Below are 18103 nucleotides of genomic sequence, written 5' to 3' on the forward strand. Positions count from 1 at the left end.
GCTTACCAAAATTCAAAACCTTACATTTTGCAATATTGAACTGAAGTTCCACTTATCTGCCCATTCATACAATCTGTTCAAGTCCTGCTGTAAGGCCATAATATCTGCTTGTGTCTGCATTACTCTTCCCAATTTTGCATCATCTGCAAACAGCTGTATATCACCAGATTAAACCCATCCCAATATCATTAATATAAAAAATTGAACAACAATGGTCCCAATACAGATCCCTGCAGTGCACCACTAGTGAAGTTCCTCTTTCGGGATACTGCACCCCCCGTGTACAACTTTCTGATACCTATCTGACAGCCACTCCCTGATCCAACTCGGAAGTCTGTTATCCAATCCCATTTGTTTCAATTTATTTAACAGCTGGTCGTGTGGCAGTCTATCAAAAGCTTTTGTGAAATCTAAGTATACCACTGTATATGGATCTCCTTTGATCAAGAGATTTGTTACCTTGTTATAGTACATCAAATCCTAATACCTTATTGACATTATTTATTTCCTCATATACCTCCTTCTTACTCACAATTAAGTCATCCACTTCTATGTCCTCTACACTTGAGTATCTCATGATTTCACCCTGATATGGACAAAGCACCCTTACAAATTGATCACTGAATACCTCAGCAATGTCTTCTGCAGCAGTTACCATTTTCATCCATTAACATCCATCTTACCATGATCATTCTTCCTTCTGCTTGCCACATATCTAAAAATCTCTCTGTGATTTTTCTTTTCCTGGTTTGCTAATTTCTGCTCATACTGCTCTTTTGTTGTCCTTACTAAGTCACTCTCCTGGCTTGCTCTTTATACTGTTCATGCAGCTGATTATTACCATTATTCATCTTGTGCCGCCTCTGAAGTGCAATCTTCTTCCAGATTTCATACTTAATCCCTTCATTCATCCATTTTATACTTACTTTATTCAGCCTTTTGACCTACTTACTTTATTCAGCCTTTTGACCTTCAGAATACATGCACACATTGATGCAGTTATATATTTCATCAGTTCCCAAGCTCAACTCCTCATTCCATGCATACATCTGAGCTGTTTCTCAAACTTGTCATAATCACCAGCCTTGTACTACCGCACATATATCCCTTTCCTCACAGAAGTCTGCATATGGCTAGCCACAACCCAGGTGATCACTTCATGATCGCCCTCACCAACTGGAGAGAAGCGTGAAATCCTTCATCTTACTCATTCCAATAATCTATGCAGTGCTCAGACATTATCGTCACCAAGGTTCATGATCATCTGCAACCAATGTCTTAAACACTAATCTCCATATTATACTTGCCAAGAAATTATATTATTGTTTAATCCTTCACCGAAATGTAGGCAAAGAAAGTTTGTGCATGTGTTTCTTCATGCCTCAGTGAGGATAAACCATTCTGCTTTCTTTCTTTCTCTTCAATTTGATGCACTGAAATACATGTGATAGAACATCCTGATAGACAAGTGAATGTTTCTTTATAATAAAATAGCTAAATAAATGTTTTGGATATGTGATGCGAGTCAGCTTATTTATATCCCTACTAATGTCGCAGATGTATGATTGAGGAATGCTTTGGCAGCTACGTTAATCTTCATTACCTCATAAGTGTCAGTCTTCCTTCTGAACTCTCATTTCCCCATTTCCATGAAATGCAGTTTTCAATTGCATTAAATGTGTGGTTGACTGAGTTATTTAGTTTATAAGTAAACCTTGTATTTTGTTTTGTTTGTTTATATGATGTTGTCATATGGCGCCAATGTGTGGTAGATAAATGCCAGCAAAGACATCAGTGTTAGATGATTTGAACTCTCGTGATTTTGTAAATCATGTGAATTCAAATCATCAAATCATGTGAATTCAAATTTATGGCGCCAATGTGTGGTAGATAAATGCCAGCAAAGACATCAGTGTTAGATGATTTGAACTCTCGTGATTTTGTAAATCATGTGAATTCAAATCATCAAATCATGTGAATTCAAATTCAAATAACTAATACATCTCACCCACAGTACATAGCAGTGTGGGTGAGATAATTTTCACTGTGAAAATTGAAGAACTTATGGAAGGAGACGGAAATTGGTGAACGAGTGCGTATTAAGTATTTCGACAGTGAGTGCCAATTGGATAGGGAGAATGACAGTAGAATAGACCGTTTGAGGCATAAAATGGAAAATGTTAACATCGCAATTAATATTGAACGTGCAGCAGCGGAAATACAAGAGAATGAAATAGATCAAAATAAGGAAATAGCTTGCTTGAACATTATCCTTCACAGGACAAAGCACAAAATCGAAAAGTTGCAGAAGTGACAAGAGATTAGCAGGACTGAGAAGACAAAGAAGAAGACGGTCCAAGGTAAAAATCAAGATCATGTAAACAAATGAGAAAAATAAGGTATGGAGAAAACTATGATCAGAGAAGTACTTAAGGAAAGTACATAACAAAATCATATTTCCCTGGTGCAAAAAATTATATTAGCCATGCCATCCAGGTGCAAAAAATGTAAGGTGAAAGAACTAATTGGTCTTGTTGGCACTAACAGTCTGAGAGGTGAGGGGTTGTCTATGTGAAGGAGGTGTTGGACGAAGGAAAAATGAAGAACGAGAAGGTGAAGATTGTAAATCTCCTGCCATGCTATGATAGAGGGCGAATTGAAGAGGAGGATGGAGATAGCAAACGAATCAGTATGCAGGTTATGCAGAAGGAATGACGTCGATGTGGACCAATGGTCAGCTGTTGACGATAAGGATTTGTATAAAGCTGATGGACTGCATCTAAATAGTTTTGGTGTTAGGTGCTTAGAGAGATATAATGCACTTTGTTCACTGAGCATGCTGAAACAAAATTCAGGAAAACTTAAGCAATTAGGGTGAAGATGCAGATGAATATGTGTGTGAGGGCACCCACGAAGTGAGTGAATGTGAGAATGACCTGCTGAATCAAGTCTATCAAGAAACAAATATCGAATAGGGTGATCAATGCAGGAAAAAAGGTCGTTAGAGGCCTAAAGTGATGCATCAGTTTATGTTTACTAATGACAGGAGTCTTCTGCAGCTTGTCCCACTTAAGTAGGATTGCTGTTTTCAGTTAGTCTCCTTCACATCCTCCTGTCTTGGGCTATAACCACATCCAAATTCTTCATCTTCAAGTCCTCATCCAGTTCCCTCCATCTCTTCTTTGGCTGCCTGCACTTCCTCCTCCCTGCACATCCATCTGCATGACCTTTCCTCCCACATACTCGTCCTCCCTTATCACATGACCAAACCATCTCAACCTTTCCTCCTGTATCTTTGCTCATAAGTTTGTAACTTTCACCATTTCCCCTTACATAGTCATTTCTCAGATGATCCTTTCTGGTCACACCGCACGTCCACCTAAGCATTCTCATCTCCACTACCTTCATCCTGCTGATGTTATTTTTCCTCAGGGCCGCAGTTTCCATAGCATATGTCATAGCTGGTCTCACTACTGTCCTGATTTTGCCTTTTAGATTGATCGGCACCCTATTATCACATAGCACTCCAGCCATCTCTCTCTCTCCAGTTCCTCTATCCTACATCCCACTTCCTTCTCAGCCTCTGCATCCTCTTTCACAGTTGTACCTAAGTATCTAAAGTCCCTAACTGTCTTAATGACATTTCCTTCCAGCTCCAGATCTCTCTCCTGGCCTTCATCCACTTTGCAACACATATACTTTTATTAATTTTATTCCTCTGTAATTCTTACAGTCTTATTCATCTCCTTTACCCTTGTAGATAAGGTCAAGAGTACTTTCCCTTCACACCTCATGTATATTTTCCTCTTGGCAAACTTTTATGAACAGGTCCCACAGCAGGTCAATTCCCTCCCCCCCTCTCCCCAGTGCCTCCACTGGGATCCTGTCAGGGCCCACCGATTTTCCATTCTTCATCCTCTTCATGGCTTCCTCCACTTCCACTCTACTGATGTTCTGAACCATCCCCTCATAAAGCTGCCCATCTTCTCTGTGAGTCCTTGCATTTTCTTCATTCAAAAGCCCTTCAAAGTATATTCTCCATCTGTTTCTTATATCCACATCCCTCCTTAATACTCCTCCTCCAGAGTCTTTGATCTGCCTCATATATAAGATGTCCTTTGATGCCTTATTTCTACATTTTGCCGATCGATAAATTGACTAATGACAGAAGTATCGGAAACAAAAAGTAGGAGTTTTGGGCATTGATTGTGCAACTTCACCAGAAGGTATAGGCATTAGTAAGACTTGGTTATCAGCACATGATCTAGTTACAGGAATAAATTGTGAAGGTTTAATATTTTCAGGGAAGATAGAGAAGACCATTAAAGAGGAACACTGCCGAGGATAGCTGATAAATTGTAGTGAAAACAGAATAGGAGATAGGCAGGAGGATTGCTGTTCCTTTGAAGCTGTCTAGTATGAGATCAAGACCAATAAAACAAAATATATGGTTAGTTGCTGCTATAGGACAGGGAGTTCCAGGGATGACCTGGATGACATTCATCAGCAATTTATTCCTCCGATTGGAGAAAGTGACCATACTGTCTTGACTTGGGTAATTTTAATAAATTATATATTTAGTGAAGAATAAGTATATTCAAGGAAGGTGATTATCACAAGCTTAGGAAGTGCCATGGCATAAAGCCCTACAAGGGATGGAAGGATTTTAGTAGTGCATTGCAGATAGTTTTTGTTACACTATTTGTAACATAGAACAATCTTACAAACTGGAAAGACACAGGAAGTTATCGGAGAAATGAGACAATAATACAGACAGGACAGTTGTGAATAAGTGAACAAAGGTAGACAGGTTTTGGAAGAGTAGGAATGATAGATGGATATCAAATACTGTATTCAGGTTATGGTGAAATGCATGAATGAGGAATGTATTGGGTGAAAAGACAATAAAAGCTTGGTAAATTGGAATTTCATGGATGTTCGAATAATAATAGCTATATTATATTCAGAATGTATTAATTCAACCATAATATTAATTTATGCATCACCAAATTATAAGGCTCTTGAAGAAGAGAAGATCTTTTAGGATAAATTACAGAACTATACAGAACACATACTCAACCATAACATGGGTATTCTAATGAGTAATGTGAAGGCCAAAACTGGTGATGGAAATAATGAAGTTGGGATAGGGGAAGATATTGAAGCATGCAATCGAAGAAATAGCGATGCTTACATACAGGTAGCATTTTGTGATAGGAGCTCATACATACATTAAATGATCTGAATATCACCAGATAGCAAAAACTAAAGTGAAATCGATCACTTTGCAATTAAGTTATTTTAAGAGCTTACTCTTACACGTTAAAAAAAATCGAGGAGCTGATGATGTTGAATGTGATCATTACTTATTGACAGCCACACTTCAAAATTTTATTGCTATAAAAATAAAAAATAAATTCCAAATAAAAGTGTTTCAAAAATAAAAGTGAATTAAATGAAAGTGAATTTTTCTGTTATGATAAAAAAATAATTTCAAATTTTGGAGAATTAGGAACTAAAAAGCGAGAAAGAAGACAGCTTAGAAGATATATGATTGAAAGGAAAGGAGAAAATTTTAGAATGTGCAGTGAAAGCAAGCAGAGTGTTTGGGTATTAAAAAAAGGAAAAAATAACAAATGTTGGTTATTAAAAGAGACATGGAACTCATAAAGGAAAGGCATAATGTTTCAAAATGCTGAGTCTCAGAAAATCACAAAAATCAATTTGAGCAATGTTTGAGAGAAAGACAAGGTACTTAAACGTCTGCTACAGAAGATAAAAGGAATTATATGAACAAATACCTGTTTGGCTAGAGTATTAAAATGCATCAGAGTATTGTGTACAGTGAAAAAAAAATAGAAAAAAGACTGAAGAAAGGAAGATTTAAATGTAATAAATTTAGTTTAATCCTTTATCCAAGTGTAAGCAAACAAAATTTGCACCTGAAAATATCTTCAGGACTGAGGTCTGAACTCGTAGCAAAGGTGGACCAAGCTCTCATCACTCCTTGTCTCAGTATATCCCATAATGCAAAACACATCTCCTTGCAGACATGTATACTGCTATGCATTAAGGGAAGGGCATTGCATTATGGGAGATACTGAGACAAGGAGTGATGAGAGCTTGGTCCACCTTTGCTACGAGTTGCGAAGGGATGTACCACCTTACCTCAGTCCTGCAAAATAAACTTCCAAAGAAATAAATGCTATAAAAGATATAAAAATAGGCCGCTAACTGAAGATAATAAAATTGCTGGAAGATGGAGACATTTGAGGAAGATCATTTAAGAATAGATTTAAATATTACATTGAAACAAATATCTAAAAACTAATTAATTAATGTAATAGATAAGGTGAAACGAGTGAAGGAAATGGAAAGAAGTCTCATAATCGGACTTTTAGTGTAAATTGAAGCAAAATGGAAACATAGAAAACAGATGAAAATGTTAGTCTTAAAATAAATATGAATAAAATAAAAACAGGAGCCTGTGTAGCTCAGTTGATGTGGCGTTTGCACTCCACGGCGCTTGGCCGCACGAAAAGGCTTGATTTCGAGTCTAGTCGGCGACTAGAGGAAATTTTTCTAAGCCTTTTTTCGACCGGTTCCCGAGTTAGTCGATCTCTGGCACGGGCAAGCAGGTTTTTCCTCCCGGAAACTCGGGTTTTTCGTCCTGTAAACTCAAGAAAATCGACCGTAGAACCCACATTATTTCAGACATTAAATATATTGTGTTAGGGTTAGAGACCACGAGATGGCGGCACATTTGAGCCGTCTCTCTTCACTGCGTACCGCTTAATTAGTGATAGCCTTGGGCCATCTGTCTCTGATTGGGTACCAGTGGAGATTGAACTGCCCACCCAGTCTCCAAAAAGTTAGATAGGGCTAAATGGCCTCGCCTACTTCCGTATATACGGGAATAAAAAGGCGTTAGCTGATTTTTTTATTTTTATGATAAAATAAAAACGAAATAAATCCCATTTATGCTTTAAATCACCAAAGAGTATAGGCAAGGCAATTTGAGCGCCACCTAACTTTTGGAAACTGAGTGGAAGTGGAAGTTACCCTTTGGCAATAAGATATAGCTAGCCCAAACTGTCAATCGCTTTAACTGTAATCTGATCATTAGAATAAGGCAGACAACTGATTCCATCTCATTAACTCTAATGCAATATATTCTGAAATATTGCATTACAATATAATGATATGATATACCATGACATAAACGCAATATAATGGTATATCCGATACCAATTAATCGGTTGCTAGTGATGAAGAAATGCATCACTAAATAGAAAACGATGAGCGCGAAAAGAGTAATTATAATGGGAGGCTTTAATTATCCAAATATTGAATGGGTAGCAGTAGAATCTAATGAGAAGAATGAAAAGCATTTATTGAGCTGTTGCGGGACAATTTCCTTAAGCAGCATGTGACAGAAGGAACTCGAGGTCAAAGAGTGTTAGATTGGATTATAGTGTCAGAGCCTGTTTCAGCTAAAGATATAACTATTCTCCCTCTGGTTGGTGACAGTGATCATGAGATACTCACTTGGGAGGTGACTAAGTTTATGAATGTTCCGTTCAGAAAAGGTTACATGCTGAACAACAAAGTAGGAAAGTATGGCCAACTGAGGAGTATACCAAGTTCAGTGGAATAGGATCGGTTGATGGATGGAAAGAATACTGATAGTGTATGGCAGGGGTGTTCAACCCGTCGATAGCGGAGCGATCTTTGGTCGATCTCTTGTGTATTCCTCCTTACCTACAAATTTAATTAAAACCGAAAACATAATATTTTTTATCATTATTTTGTATTATTTTTAATTCGCTTTAAGTGTATTGCTATTGTTTATTTATTTTTCGTTAAAATTGTCAAATCAGTAATTTTCTTATAAGTCCGGGTAAATGAATTGATTTGGATCAGTGGAAGTCAAACAGCGAGACGAGTGAATACGATTATAATCAAAGTGTAAAAACTCGATTGTAGCTTAAATATTAAATATTTCAAAGCCCATTACATCGATTTTTTACTTAGGTTAAGTCCCATGTGAATATTGTAAAAAAAAAAACTTTGTTTGTCTCGGTATAATTTGTATTAGTTGTTTTTGTAAATAACTCTTTTGAAGCTAACTGTATATACTGCTTTAATAAGAATATGTTAGAGTGTTAAAAACAAAGGCAATGTTTTTGTCACCAAAGCTGTACATGGCGGCATTAGAAAGATTGTTACTGAAACTTGCATATATGAGAAAGGCTTGCAGGCTCTAAGTGTAGACATCGTCGAAGTCAGTCAGAAAAAGTTCAAACAACTTTCCGATGGCCGGCAACTTACAATCAAAAGAAAGCGGAGGAGAACAAAAGGTGTGCCGAACTTGAAACTTAAGATGAAAGACTCATATCGATTCTTTAGGTGTTGCAAAACTTCATGCGAGGAGGCCTAATAAAAAGGGACTGAAGCAAGCCGAAAGGGTTCCGGTTCCAGAATTGCTGTCAGAGAGGAGGCCGCCCTGTCCAGAGTCGCGTCAGAGAAACTGCCCGGATCCACGTTGCTTGAGAGAGGAGTTTCCCCGCTTCCAGAAAGGAGCTTCTCGGTTCGAGACGTCGCTAGAGAGAGAGAGACTACTTCTAGGCTGCAGGCAAGGTTTCAAATTGCCGAAAGAAAGAGTTCCAAATGCTGGAGAAAAGTTTCCAGGCCAGGTTAATGTAAGACATTCACCAGTGTGTTGCGTTTTCATTACAATTTGATGAATCAAACGACTTTACTGATATTGCTCAGTAAATGGTATTTCAAGATTATTCAAATAAAGAAAAACTTTTGAAAATTATACCATTATTGGGAAGGACTAGGGGAGAAGACATATTTTCTGCAATTGATGAATTTGTGAAGCAACACAAACTTCTGCTTTTTAAACTTGTGTTTATTACTACTGATGGTGCTCCTGCAATAATAGGTAATAAATCAGGCTTCATTTCATTATGTAAAAACGATGACAGATATCCAGATTTTTTAACGTACCACTGTATTATTCACCAACAAGCACTGTGTAGTACAAGATTAAACACAAAAGATGTTTTGGATATTACATTTAAAATTGTAAATTCTGTTCGAGGAAAAGCCCTGCAATGGTGGTTATTTAAATTACAGGCAGATGATGATAGGGAACGTCTGTTGTACAATAATGTTCGCTGGCTCAGCAGAAGGCAATTTTTAGAAAGATTTCTTGTACTAATTAACGATATAAAATTTTTTCTTGATAAAAAAAGAGATATTTATCTACAATTGAGTGATAAAAGATGGTTGTTACACTTATCATTTTTAGTAGATTTCTGTACGAAATTAAGTTTAAATTTAGAGTTACAAGGTAGAGATAAAAACTTAATTGACATGTTAAGTTCAATAAAAAGTTTCCAACAATACTTACTTTTATTAAAGAAAAATATAAATGACCGCGAATTTAGACATTTCCAATATTTATTAAAATTTTTTGAACAAAATCAAGAAATGCTTCGCTATGACTTAAAATAATTTATTCGTGAAATAGAATTAGTTGAGGAAGAAATAAATTCAAGATTTGAAGATTTTAATAAAACTGAAATGATTGTATCTTTTATCAATAATCCATTTCAAGAAAACTTGAACATCACAGAAATTTCAAATAAGATTAGTGGGCTGTTTGATATAATACAAGTTGAAGTAGAACTGGAATAATAAACATTCAGAATAGTTTACATTTAAAATCAATAAACAATGAAGTCATTTGGAAGTATGCACATGAAAAATTCCCAATATTAACTGATGTTGCGCGAAAAATTCTGTAGTGTTTCTGATCGACATACTTGTCGCAATCCGCTTTTTCAAATATGACCGTCAAAAAATCAATTAATAAACCAAATTACAATGATCATTTGGATGATTGTCTGCGATTGGCCACTTCATATCAACTTGACTATGAAAATATTGCGAGGTCCAAACAATGCCAAATTTCACATTAACGTTTTTTTTTTTTTTTTTTTAAATCAACCAGCATTTCCTGTAACTTGTGAGTTTGTAATCAATCTGTTGTTTTTTCTAACTTTGGTTTTTCAAAATAGAGAAATATTTTATTCCAATATTTTTTTTTGTATTAAAATAATTAAAAGTGCTAAATAAAATTTTAAATACACAAAGTTTTTAGTTATCTATTTTTTTTAGTTGTTTATTTGTGCGTAATCAGATATCAGGTTGGGGGAACGTGATCTATATAAGAGACTAGATCGCCAAATAACTTTTTATAGAAAAATAGCTCGCCTAGTAAAAAAGGTTGAACACCACTGGTGTATGGGAAGCATTTAAACAATACATAGATGATGGATATCAGAATGTGTCCCGAGAGTTCGAAGAATAAATAGGGTAGGAGTTATATGGATGTGTAATTTTATTAAGCAAGAGATTCGTAAGAAAAGGATAGTGTGGAAGGATATATAGATATATTGTGTGCATAAGGATGATGTCGGTTATAAAAATGATAAGCAGCAGGCTAGAATACAACAGGTCTATGGAAAGCAAAGCCGAACATGAAAAGAAACTGGCTCTGTATGCTAAAGACAATTCACAAAAATTCTATTTATATGCTGCAAGTAAACGAAAGAATGAATATGAAAGAATAACTCTTCTAAATGTAGATAAGGGTTACAGATGTTCAACTAACGAGTGTCCATTTGGTTAAAAGCTATCGACCTGGTGTATGCGACATTGAGCTTACTGCTACCTCTTCGCTGGATGAAGAAACTCAGGTGTATGAGAGCAAGGTATTAGAGCTGTTGCACAAACTGAATAAGAATTCAGCAATAGGGACTAATGGGATATCAGCAAGTGTGTGCAGATAAATTGGCTGTTCCTTTGACCAGGCTATTTAATATGAGTCTCAGAACAGGGAAGATTCCGTAGGAATGGAAAGAATGTATGGTAATACCGTTGCATAAGGGTGGGGAAAAGACCGATGTATCCAACTATCGCCCAATTAGTATCTCAGGAATAATGGTGAAGATTTTGTTAAAATTGGTCTGAGCTCACATTCAGAAATTGGTTGACAGTTAATCTCTACTTTGAAATGAGCAGCATGGATTTACTAAGGGAAGGTTATGTTTTAGCAACTTACTCAGAGTTTAACAATGTCACCATTGTACTAGAGAAAGGGATATGATATACCATGATACCTTTGGAGTTGACCAAGGCTTTTGACAGAATACAGCATGGTAGACTGTTGCATAAATTGGAGAATATGTGCATGGGTTATAGAATATTAGCGTGGATAAGAGGATGGCTGACTGACAGATATCAAAATGGGCGATGTGAGTCTGCAACATTTAAGGTAACCAGTGGTGTGCCCCAAAGATCACTGCTTGGTCCACTGTTATTCAATCTGTATAATAATGATATTGAGAAGGATTTGAAAAGTGACATACAGATATTTGCTGGTGATGCAAAGATAGATAGATAGGGTAATCAAGAATGCTACTGACATGCAGTACTTGCAGAATAATTTGAATAGGCTGGAATTGTGGACATGGGAAAAGGGATGTCAGTAAATGTAAAGTCATTCACTTCAGCGTGATTAGTTATCCAATGTCGTATTATATTGGTGACATTATGCTTAAAGAATCTGATGAGAGTAGGGATCTTGGAATGTTAGTAGATAGGAAGTTGAAGTTCAGGGACCATGTAGCAAAGATTGCAAATACAACTCGAAAGTTAATTGCAATGCTGAAATGAACGTTGGCATGTAAAGATAAGGATATCATTTTGCTTCTTTACAAGGCCTTGATATGACCTCACTTGGACTATTGTGTGCAGGTCTGGTCTCTGGTTTGCGTTGTGATTCTGATATATTGGAGAGAGTACAATGGGGAGTGTTAAAAATGATATCAGGATTGTAGAATACTGATTATAAAGACAGATTGAAAATTTGTAGACTGCAGATACTAGCAAACAGGAGAAAGAGGGGTGATATGAGTGAGACTTACTAACTTCTGAAAGAGTTATACAGGATTTCAATTAATGGAATTTTTCAATTTTGGAGGGTGGGAAAAGGACAAGTGGGCATCCTTGGAAGCTAAGTAAGAATGATGCTAAGCAGGGGCGAGGGCTAGATTTTTATCCCATAGGGTGGTGCGTGATTGGAATGGATTGCCTCTGGATGTTGAGTGCAAGCAGTGTGAATGAATTCAAGAATTAGTATGATAGCTGGTGTGTGTAACTTCCCTTGAGTCTCTGACTCCCTGGAGGTCTCTCTTAATAATGATAATAATTATCATTATAATGAAACTTGACCCAGATCATCATTCGCAGTATTTATTGCATCTTATTCCTAATTTTGTAATAAATATTTGCATTTCAATGCAGAATTTTTGCAGAACTTTAAATTTAGCTGAAGCACCCTTCAATTTATATCATGTGAAGCGTTCAGCAACGTATATTGGATTTTCTCAACAGATAAGGCCTAACTTGGATTATTGTGTGCAAGTCTGGTTTCCATTGTGATTCTGATATACTGGAGAGAGAGTTCAAAGGAGAGTGTTAAAAATGATATCAGGATTGTTAAAGTTTACATTTACTGACATCCCTTTACATTTACTGACATCCCTTCCATAGCACAATTGGAAGAACGACGGTTCATTGCAACTTTCGATTGGAATAGGTCTAATTTCGATTCTCATCGTGACCGAAGGAATCTTTATATGGACTTTTTCAATCGAAAGTGAGTTAGTTGATCTTATACGGAGGTAGCAGGGTTTTTTCCCCGGAAACTCGGGTTTTTCATCTGCATACAGACAAATCGGCCTTCAGAACGCACGCAATTTACAGACAAAAAATACTAGTTATGGTGGTGGTGATGGGCGATAGATGGCGTTGATGTAGATGACTGGTTGTAGTGGTTCAGTGTAGTGGTGGAGCAGAGAATTGTAAAGCAGGTGCCCTCCTGTGATGAATCTTTGAACTCCTTGGAGGTGTTAATAATAATAATGGAATGCTGATTATGAAGACAGATTGAGAATTTGTAGACTGCAGACACTAGGAAACAGGAGAAAGAGGGGGTGATATGATTAAGACTTACAAAATTCTGAAAAGGGCATACATGATTTCAGTTGATGGAAAGGACGAGGGTATCCTTGGAACCTGAGAATGTATATGTCTAAGACGGGAGGGAGGACTAGATTTTTCTCTGATAGGGTCATAAGGTGGTGCATAATTGGAATGGATATTCTCAGTGCAAGAGGTGTGAATGAATTCAAGAGCAAGTATGATAGCTGGTGCGTGTAGTATGTGGTCTCCCTCAAAGAGTTGCTAACTCCCTTGAAGTTTCTCTTGATGATGATAACAATAATAGCTAGGATAACATATTATTATCTGAAATAGTGTGAGACCAACGATCGATTTTCTTGAATTTCTGGAGTGAAAAACCCTAGTCTCTGAAAAAAGGGAGAAAAAATACTTTTTGCCCATGCAAGAGATCGGCTAAGTTGGAAACATGTTGAAGAAAGCCCATGGAATTTTTTTTTGTTAACAATTAGAATGAAACTTAGGATACCTTTTCTATGGGGAGTGTAGTGCAATGGATGTCAACCAAAGTTCAACGGGGAATTGAGACCATAAGAATGAAATGGAGAAATGGAAAAGTGGAGTCTGCGAGGTGTGCCAGAAGAATGATCGTATTATGAGCGTTAAGCTTGAGATGGGAGGAAGTGTGGCTGCTATAGTGTGTCGCTACGCCCCATAAGTAAGTTGTGATGAGTAGGAGAAAGAGACATTCTGGAGAGAACTTGACCAAGTAGTAATAGGAATCCCTGATTGTGAGAGAGTGATCGTCGGAGCAGATCTGAATGGGCATGTAGGAAGGCGACGAAGCGGTGAAGAAAGGGTACATGGGGGTTGGAGTAGTGGTGAAAGAAATGAACAAGGTAAAAGAATCATAGAATATTCTGTGGCCTTCGATCTGGCTATAGCTAACACGTGGTTCAACAAAAGATTTTGGCATCTGATAACCTATAAGAGTGGGGATAGAATGAGTCAGATTGACTATATTATGTGCCATAGGAAACATCTGAAGGAGATGAAAAACTGTAAAGTGATTAATGGAGAAAGTGTAGTGGCTCAGCACAGGTTGGTTGTGGTAGACTGTGATATATAAGGGGAAAAGAAGAATACACGGAAGTGGAGGATACAGAGGAGAATAAAGTGGTGAAAATTGGAAGAGGAAGGCCCAAGGAATAAGTTTAAAGAAAAGGTATTGAAAGAAATGAAGTTACCAGAGGATGTGGAAGAATCGTGGGACGTTAATAGTCGGAATATTAGAAAAATTGGAGAAGAGGTGCTTGGTATAACATCAGGAAAGCGACCGCCTGAGGATAAGGAGGCATGGTGGTCAAATGAGGAGGTGCAGTTGGAGATCAAGGAAAAGAAAGAGGCAAAGAAAACATGGGACATGACTGGAACTAGAGCCGACAAGGAGGCATATAGATTAGCGAAGAAAAATGCAAAGAGAGCTGTGGCAAGGGCGAAAGCGAGGGCAGCTGATGAGGTTTATGAAGAACTGTAGAGAAACACTGGTAAAGCTCAGTTGTTGAGAATAGCGAAAGCCAGAGATAAGGCTTTGAAAGACATAACATCAGTCAAGCAGATAAAGGATGCCTCAGGAGTAGTATTACAAGAAGAGGACAAACCAGAGGAAGGTGGAAAGAATATTTCCATAAACTACTAAATGAGGAAAATCCCAGAAAGAGGTGTGAGGATGGAGAGGTAAACGAGAGACTGGTGCAAGACATAAGTAGAGAGGAAATGGATTGGGTACTGAGAGAAATGAAGTATGGAAAGGCTGTGGGGGCAGACCAGATACCTGGGGAAGTGTGGAAAAGTTTGCGTAGTGAGGGCGTGGATATATGTTATGGGATCTGATGAGGAAAATACCCCAACAGGAAAAGATACCAGAAGAATGGAGGAAAAGTATTCTCGTCCTAATCTACAAAGGAAGAGGAGATGTTCAAGACTGTGACAACTATAGAGGGATCAAGCTGATGTCACACACATTGAAGATATGTGAAAGAGTAATTGAAGGGAGGATACTGCAGGAAGCGAAAATTGGTGAGGAACAGTTTGGATTTATGCCAGGAAGAGGACAACGGATGCGATATTTGCGCTAAGGCGATTGTTGGAGAAATATAGAGAGATACAAGTAGAGCTGCACATAGTGTTTATAGACCTGGAAAAGGCATACGACAGAGTGGCCAGGCAGGAGGTATGGAGGTATATGAGGAAGAAGCGGGTGTAGGAAAAGTACATGAGGTTGGTGAAGGAGATGTATGAGGGAACAGAAACTCAGGTCAGGTCTAGTGTCGGCATGACAGAAGGGTTCCTCATTGTCGTAGGGCTACACCAAGGGTTAAGTCTGAGCCCCTACCTCTTTGACCTGGTCATGGATGTACTAGCAGAGGATGTTAAGAAGGAGGCACCATGGAGTATGCTGTTTGATGGCGACATTGTTCTATGCGAATTATCCCGAGAGAAGCTTGAAAATACCCTGGAAGAGTGGAGAAAGGTATTGGAGGAGAGAGGTATGAAAATTAACCAGGAGAAGACTGAATATATGTCAACGGGGAGTGACGAGGATATGATCATACGACTTCAGGGTGAAAGGCTAATTTCAGGGAAGAAATTCAAGTACCTTGGGTCGGTCGTCGAGAGGAATGGCGACCTGGATGAGGAAATACAACACCGAATAACATGCGGCTGGCTGAACTGGAGGAAGGTGAGCAGGGTCCTGTGTGACAAGAGAGTGAGTTGTAAGAGGAAAGGAAAGCTGTATAAGATGGTCGTGAGGCCAACGATGCTTCATGGCGTGGAGACGTGGCCTATAACAAAGGCACAGGAGAGGAAGATGGAGGTAGCGGAGATGCAGATGTTGAGATGGATGAGTGGTGTGACAAAGGACAGGATAAGGAATGACTACATCAGAGGGATGGTTAAGGTGGAACCAATTGGCAAGAAGATACAAGAAAGTAGGCTGGGGTTGTTCGGACATGTAGACAGGAAGGGTGAGGAGTATGTTGGTAAACGAGTGGAGTATATGGAGTTGGAGGGAAGGAGGAAAAGAGGCAGGCCCAAGCTCAGATGGAGGGATAAGGTGACAGAGGATCTTAGGGAGAAAGGATGGAGTTCAAAGGACGCCCTGGACTGGAGAACTTGGAAGAGGAAGGTTAAAGATTGGTGCGCCGACCCCGTTTAACATGGGATAAGGCATAGTGAAAGAAGAAGAAGAAGAATCTTAGTCATGATCCTCAAACCTAATTGAGAAGTTATTAATGTTTGAATGTGAATTCTTATAATATTTTAATTGGATAACTTTTTGCAGATAGTTAAACTTAAATGTATATATTGTACTTTTCCACATTAAATCTTTCCTTTTGTTGAATTAAACTTGGTGTTTGCCTGATTTTCTTTCATTGCACCGCTCATAAAATTATTCTGACCTTTGCAAAAGCCTTAAATACTAGTAATAACCTCGGCCTGAAGATAAAGTGATAATATAAGTTTAGTTGATGATTGATTCCTCTATATTATTTATACTAATCTGAATATAGGGTGGAGCAATATAATATAAATTTCTTTATATTCAAATGAGCATCAATCAACAACTAATGAATAAAAACTGAATTTAAAGAGGTAAAGATAAGATTAACAAACCAACTAAAATGGAACCGACAATTAGGTAGGACGTTCCAACAATATACTTTGTGTTGTTTATAACAGACCTTTGACAATGTCTTGTGTTCCATGGAGGTCCTTCGCTACAATCCGTTTACACCTTTTAATTCCTTATGGGAAGTGGGTGATTCTGTTTTAGCCCTATCTTATAAGTTTTGAAGACTGAGGGGAAAGTTCAGTCTCCATTTATCTTATCAGCGATTGCTGGTCCAAGACTATTATTAATTATACATGGCATCTGGTGAAGAGAATAGGCTGACAGTTTCTCTCTTCTCGTGATTACTAATCCTAACACTGTATTTTTATTGTCTGAGAGCATGCCAGATATCCACTATCTGGGATATGTTGGCCACTTCCACTGAGCTACTCAGGCACTATCATGGAGATCAACAACAAACACAACAACAACAATAATAATAATCTGAATGCCTTTTATTCCCTTATAGGGAGTAGGCAATGCCTTTTAACCCTATCTAGTTTTTTTTTTTTTTGAGACTGAGTGAGCATTTCAATCTCCACCAGTAGCCAATTTGAGATAGCTGGCCTATGACTATGGCTAATTATAGTCGACAACCGATGAAGAGACTGGCAAACAGGGTGCTGTCATCTCTTGGTACCTAACCCTAACCTGATGTGTTATTGTCTGAAATAATGTGGGTCGATTTTCTTGAGTTTACAGGATGAAAACTTGAATTTGTGGGAGAAAAAACATGCTTGCCCTTACCAGAGATCGACTAACTCGGGAACAGGTCGAAGAACGGCTGAGAAAAATTTCCTCCCTATGGCAACTAGATTTGAACTATAAGTCTATCTTCGGGCAGCCTAGTGCAGAGGATATAAACGTCACTTCCACTGAGCTACACAGGCCTATAATAATAATAATAATTTACAACATACGCAATTTATAGACAAAAATACCATTGTTTGTAGTGATCCACAGAAGGCGTTGTGTGTAGTCGGGGAATTAAGTAGTGGAGATGTCTGGGAGAGGTGTGGAGTGCTCTCTCTCGATCGTCCTTGGATTCCTTGGAGGTGTTATAAGGAGTCCAAGGACTAACCATGGGCGGTATAATACGTAATTCCCCAATTACACACAATGCCTTCTATGGACCACTACTAACAACAATAATATTTTTTGTTTGCAAAATGCATATGCTGTCATAGTGATTTTTCTGTATGCAAGATGAAAAATCTGAGTTTCAGAGAGGGGGGGGGAACCATGCTACTACCTCTATGAGATCAGCTAACTTACCTTTAATTGAAAAAGCTCATATAAAATTCCTCTCGTAATAACGAGAATCAAGCTCAAGTCTTTTCGCAGTCGAAGGGCGCAATGTCCCTTTATATTCCCACTTGCACTAGGAGG

Source organism: Typopeltis vanoorti, chromosome 2 (assembly GCF_054136105.1).
Source record: "Typopeltis vanoorti isolate ZY-2024b chromosome 2, IOZ_Tvanoo_1.0, whole genome shotgun sequence".
Classification (NCBI taxonomy): Eukaryota; Metazoa; Arthropoda; class Arachnida; order Uropygi; family Thelyphonidae; genus Typopeltis; species Typopeltis vanoorti.